The sequence below is a fragment of the Oryzias melastigma genome, linkage group LG5 (assembly GCF_002922805.2).
Source record: "Oryzias melastigma strain HK-1 linkage group LG5, ASM292280v2, whole genome shotgun sequence".
Taxonomy (NCBI): Eukaryota; Metazoa; Chordata; class Actinopteri; order Beloniformes; family Adrianichthyidae; genus Oryzias; species Oryzias melastigma.
In genome coordinates, this window is record NC_050516.1 from 15,661,076 (window position 1) to 15,667,709 (window position 6,634).

Consider the following 6,634-nt stretch of genomic DNA (forward strand, 5'->3'; position numbering starts at 1 on the left):
TTTTGTACTTCAGGGTGATGATGACCATTTGCTGACAGTATGTTTTTAAATACATTTTCATCCTTTATTTTTTTTTCGCTATGATGGCCCATAATAAACCCACACATCCTTCAATTGCAATCAACTTAATGAGCACCCCTGCTGTAGGGTGTGAAATAGGAGTAGACCCCAGAAATACACACTGTTCAGGAGTGGTGAAGAGTATTTAATAAAAAGCATCTAGAGGTGCAAAGGCAGAAATCCACTTATTCTTTATGTCATATGATCTGCCATAAGAGATTTTCAATATTTCCAACCGTCTTGGACATAAACCCATCCGAGAAGTCTTCAGACAAACATTAGGAACAAATAAAACTCCCAAATTACTTGAGAGAGAAAAAGGTCTAACATCTAAAAGAGAAAAAAAAAATAAAAATCCTCCATTTCAGGGAGGTTCACAGAAACCAGGAAACGTGAATCCATCTCACCAGGTGATCCAAAAGCAGCAGTCAGTCAAGGAGCAGGAATAGATTTGTGCAGTCAAGAATTAGAAACTACAAAAAGGCAGCAACACTGATACAAGCTGGAGGCTGGTCATCTAGATGTTTAAGGTATCTATCCCAATTCTGCCATACCTCCCTAATTCACAATGTATCATTTGATCCAGGATTCCACCTAATTTAGCATCTACTTCAAAGGATAACAACACTGAGAGTATATTTTTTATTGGAAAAGCATTCAAGTATGAAGAGGTTAATAACCAAATATGACTGTATAAAATTTTCTACTTAATTCAATTTGACAAGAGTCAAATAGTCATAAAGACATTGCACTTGTTAATTCATCTATGCTACTGTTCAACCGCTTTTCTGTTTTTTTTGTTAATAACATTAGAGTTTTATTCAAAGGCTTTCAGGAAACTTTTGACGTCACATTGCTTTTCACAGCTTATTTCGTTGTACTAGTTTTGATCATGCATTACCAGCTCACTGTCACGTACTGCTACGGTGGTTTGAAGTTCAAAGACTAAATTAAACTTCATGAAGGGGGAAAGTGGGTGTTTTCCCAATTTCAACCCCCAACCCCCACCCTGCATATTCTTTCATCAAACAATCTTTTTAATCACTCAGCAGAAACTGCAGCAGCCAGACTTCAAAGAGCATCAAAAATTCAGCAGGGAAACAAACATCACACTAAACTCAGGATGAGGTCAAAACAAGTGGGGTTGTGCTACTATCAAAATGAACACTCAAAGATGTCACGCTCTGTGGGCTTTGTGTTTGGACCTTTGTCCCTTTGTTTGACTTTTACTTTGACTTTATTTCATTTTTGCTAAGATTTTTCAAGTTTTGACCTTTTTGGTCTTTTATTTAACTCGTTTTTCACTTTATCTGAAGGGTGTGTATTTTGCACTACTTTGTTTGATCACTTTTGTTTACTTCCTCCATTTTATTGTTCATTGCTCAAAATTTTTTAATTGCATATATTTCTGGCACAGTTTCTTGCTTTAATATCGAAACTTTTCATTTGTTGATGTTAATGCCACCTTTTGCAAAATCAAGTCCCACTACGAACATCTTTTGATCAATTGTAATGCCTTCCCAGTGGTCTTATGATTATGAATATGCCATTTTTAGCCATATTAATAATAATAAAAAATAAAAAAACTGTCGTTTTCTACAATATAGTTTCTGCAGAGTGCCAGTAGATTATTAGAAATTTACATTTGAGTTGTGGGAAAGACTGTTGATGTGGAGTTATCATTCATCATTCATTTGTATATGTGCTCTCCCACTTAAACTCCAAGCTAACATTAGCTGGGGAACAGAACTGGTGAGCAACATTGGAGTTTTGAGCCACATTCCTGCTCGGACGAGGAAAACAAAGACTTACATGAATCTATTGTCTGAAAATTTTTCTGAAAATATTTGTCAAGCATCTTAACCTGAGTTCTCATCAAGGTGGAAGAAAACCTTAACATGTGGCAAGTAATTGTTTATGATTTAATCTCTGAAAGTAAAATGTTAAGCATTCCCTAGCATGAAGGAAAGAATCATTGGTTTACTATCTGCTACACCTAGTTCTTCCGGCTGCATATATATGCCGTTTGGCAAATATTCTCCTTTTCTTTCAAATCCTGGAGTTGGATTTCAGTCCTCACTGGTCAAAGAAATGCTCAGTTACTCTGTTTTTTTTATTTTATTTTTTATTAACCTCAAATCCATAATGTAGCATAAAAAGATTGCAGTTTCTGGACTGAGTCTAACACTTGTTTTGCATAGAATTGCTAAATGGCACTTATGGGACTTGTAAAACACTAATTCTATTGGCCATTTGTGTTAAGAGGGCCATGAGCATTCACGGCCTAAAAAGCTATTCTGCCTTTTTAACACAATGCAGACCTACTTTAATGACTGACTGGAGGCCACATGCGGCTCAGGAGCAACTTTGAGTGGCCTATACCACAATCACTTACAACAGGGCTGATTCAAAAAAAAGTATGCTGTGACAAGTTTAGTTCATGAATGCACCACATTGGATGAATTCCATTGTATTTTTCTTTTACCGCCTAAACTGGTATCAATTTAGTCCCATTTAGAATCACCGGGAAGCTTGAGTCTACCCGGCAACAGCATTGCAAAAGCAAAGTACAGCCTAAGACTGTGTATTAGGCAGTGGCAACTCAAGACAATCTAATTGTTTAGCCTCACTGGACCATTGTAGCATCCTGTGAAAAGCTTTTGCATCACAGTCTAATCCTCCCTGACAAACAGAATGTGAATAAGATCAGTGCTAAATGCAGAGTTTGTTTCCAAAACCACTTTTCTTTAGAGCAAAAATAACTGAGGCTTTAAAGTCCAGTCATTCAAAGGCTGATCAAAGACTGAGCAGCTCTGTGTTCCTTGTTGAATGCAGCAAATCAGCTGACAGGTTTGACAGACACATCTCTAAATTATCGTAGTATAAAAAATAAAAAAGCTAATTTTTTTGGTATAGCTTACAATAGTGTCTTAGTTCATGTCTGCTGGGCAGTGCAGAAACCTGTCATTTGGTTCAGTGACCATATTAAAGTTGTGATTAAGCATTTGATGAACATCAAAAGGTTTTGTTGCAAAAGAAAATTACACATAGGGATGGTCACTTAAGAAGACAATGCTGGAGGTTGGTGTCAGTAGAGCTGTTTCTCATGCTTTAGTCCCATGCACCCATGAGGGGATTGAACCGTGGGGGTACTACGGAATTTTGGGTTGTACGGACCTGCAGAGATTGGTAGACAGCACCTTTGATGGGAGAACAAGTTTGTCTTGCTATTTCCTTAAGACTTGTGTGGCTTCTTAAAGGGACATCATGAAAATGGAACAAACGATTGTGCATGTGGTACGTGTGGAACATGTATCATGAAATATTTCTAAGGTGTTGTTAAACGCATGTTAGACACAGACCTAATGGAGGCGATGTAAAGATTCCACTTGATTTATGAGCATTCTATTTTTTTGTAGCAATGCAATGGAGACGCACCCCAAACGACCCAGTGGAAATCAGCCTTTGTTGACCAAATGCTGCATAAAATGGTTCTGCACAAGATCGTAAGTGTGTACCAATAGGATGTGTGTAGGATGCCCACACAAGCTACTCTGTAATTGTTTCATCTCTCAACAGGCATACAAAAGGTGCAGCAGAAGCACGCCCTTCTCACTTGAACAGCACTAATAGACCCCTTGTGCAGTATGCAGGGTTTTGGGGCAGTTCAATAAGTAAATAAAACGTACCATGTGCCTGCGTCTCACCTACTTCACCCTTACTTACAGTATGTGTTAAGTGTTCGCTATGACCAGTCACTCGCAGGCAGCTTACCTGTAACACCAAATTTACATGAAGATTTTTGCTTTAGGGACTCCCCAAGCGGTCTACGATCTTAAAAAGTTTGTGCTGGACACCTCGATCCCCTATACAGGTTTTCCCATTTTTCTTCTGCAAAAAACCCCATAAGGGCAGTAGTGGCAAAGCCATGACCTGAGACTTAGAAAATGTTTTGGTACATCAAGCAACTAGCAATAAAATGTGCTCATGTCATTTTCTTAATAAAAAAAAAAGCCTGCTAAAAGTATCTTATTTGTTTACATGTCTTCTGTGTACATCTTTTGCTTAATTATTATTCTTTTTAAAACTTGGGTTTAAAAGTGGCCACAGATGGATTGCTTATAGAGGAAATTGCAATGGTTTGTGGGAGTTCATAAAATAGTAAAATATTGCATTCTCTCATCTACTCAGGTGCTGATTTTGCTAAACATGTGCTTATAGGCTAGAATACTCAAAACAACATTGACCCATAAGAACCCATAGTGACGTCGGTGTAACAGAAAAACATCTGAAATGTTTTCTGTGGTCAACTTTTGTGGTATTTTCCACATAATCTCATCTTTATGGATGTATGGGTCTGGGTCTTTATGTCTTAACCTATCGCATTACCTATCACTCATATATTACTCTGATGTAGAAAAGATACAGTTATTTAAACTCTGAGAGTAGCTAAGTGTTGTTTTAGATTTATGTTTGGTAAGTTAAAGAACACTATAAATAATGCTCTGACATGATTGAATAATGTGCATGCTGGAACAAACATAATCTAACTCATTGCATCAACACTAAATTTATTACAGTACAATTCAACATTGCTTAAAAAAGCCCATAAATAATGTGAGAACTAATCCCTGCTGTGCTTTTGTCATGTTTTTTTCTTCCTATGTCCTTATTTTGTCCTGTTGACCTTGTCCCGCAGGAATTGTGCACTCGCCTCGACAAGGACATATCACGTAATGGCCAAAGCTGTAGTTAACTAATGATGATGATTAGCATTTTGCTTGAAACATCATTCATTCCCATAATGCTAAAGTGCCCTTAATTCAGCCAGAAACACCTCATTATATCTGCACACGCAGGACAGAACAAAGTCAAGCTGCTTGTCAAAAGGACAAGTATGAAGATGTGAAAACCGCCATTAGCCAGCTGGAAATTATTAAAAACAAATCTGCAAACCCAAATCTAAAAAGATGTTGCCTAGTGAGTCACATATAGTTTGTGGGCTCTGAAGTCAGACACAGAAGAACTAATCTCGGCATCTTTATGTCCACCTGGCCAAGGCAGAGTTAAGACCCCTGGGGGGCCTGAGACTCAAGCTTGGGAGCCCCTTTAAAAATAAATGTACCCTTTTTAATCTTATAAGTTGCAATAATTTAAACAGAAGTAGAAAATATATTTTATTGCATGAAGCCAACAGCGGCAAAAGGGTAGATAAAATGGACCCTAAGAAAAACAAACCATTGCAAAAAAAAAGAAGAAATTTACCTTAAGATGGACAGCTTTAAGACTACTGCTAAATTAACAAATTTACTCTTTAGTTCAAAATGATATATTAAAAAAAAAACTAACAACAAAGGGGCTGATTTATTTAGTGCGTATCCAGACTGGACACATTTGGTTTACTTAAAGTGAAGCAGAGTTTGTTTCCCTGATAGTTCAGAACAAATTTTCAGTCTGAAAACAATCATGTGGACCCTGGTCTGGGACCAGGAAGTGCTCTCTGATCTACATTTCAAGATGGTGCCAGTTCACTGTCCATCGGACTTAGCTCCAGTTCCAGTTTCCTCAGCTGACTGAGTTTTCTCAGAATAAATGGACCAAACGACCACCGTAGCCGGGCATTACTTAATGGAAACAGAGTAGGAAGGAAGCGACGGAGAAACGTGGAGCAATGATGAGACACTCATTGAAATTTGGTTAAATTAATGCAGGTTCATAAAAGCAATTTTTAACATGATACAATGATTTTCACACTTTTTTCCTGACAATCTACCTGTCATAAATACTTATCAGCGTACTTTTTTAGTGGTTGCCTCCTCAATAACCGCTTTGCATCATAGGTCCACTGGACCAAAGTAGCAATGAAAAGTGTCGTACCTGATCTTGGTACAGATGTTCAAAATTAATCAGCAAAATTTGAAGTTTGAATAAGTGAACTATCCTGACAAGGATTGCAAAGGTTAGAACTTTTATTCTTTCTCTTGTTGCTTTTCCCTCATAACTCGTGGCCAATGACTGAGGAAATCTTTAGTCTTAAACTTTTGTTTACAAGCTTTGTTTCTAAACAGAAATGTCCAGTTGAAAGGCAGTTTGAAAACAGACCAAGCGCAAAGTACAGGATTCAATCTGGATCAAGTAAAGCCAACTTGACCTGGACCAACAGACTTATCCAGTTTGAAACTAAGATCTCAAAATATTACATGTGCATATGAATCCTATTCTGTAGGTGATTTACAAAGATTAATTACCCAACAGACAACTTCTGAAAACTAGGATTTAGGCGCTTTGATTGAAAGTAAAATACTATAATCGTAGTATACAGAGCAAATGAAAAAAAAATGGGTGCTACTGGAACAAATAAAACCCTCTACAGCCTTTAAAGATGGTCTGACATCTTTTGCATGTTCAATTCAATTTTCAATTCAATTTTATTTATATAGCCCAAAATCACAAAGAGATTTGCCTCATTGGGCTTCAAAATATAAACAATTGTTAAAAACTAAACAGACTACATAAACTGGTTATCCCTGCCCTTAGACCCTCCCTCCCGGTATCTTGTTTTCTGTGACAGAAG

The 6,634-nt window shown here is 37.3% G+C and overlaps 1 long non-coding RNA gene across 1 annotated transcript; it reads left to right on the forward strand.

The window, feature by feature from the left end:
• Positions 1–3,477: 3,477 nt before the first annotated feature.
• On the forward strand, positions 3,478–3,755 carry LOC118598771. Its single transcript, XR_004947898.1, has 2 exons — positions 3,478–3,566; positions 3,640–3,755. It is a non-coding gene; the product is annotated as an uncharacterized LOC118598771 (long non-coding RNA).
• The last annotated feature ends 2,879 nt before the right edge of the window (positions 3,756–6,634 follow it).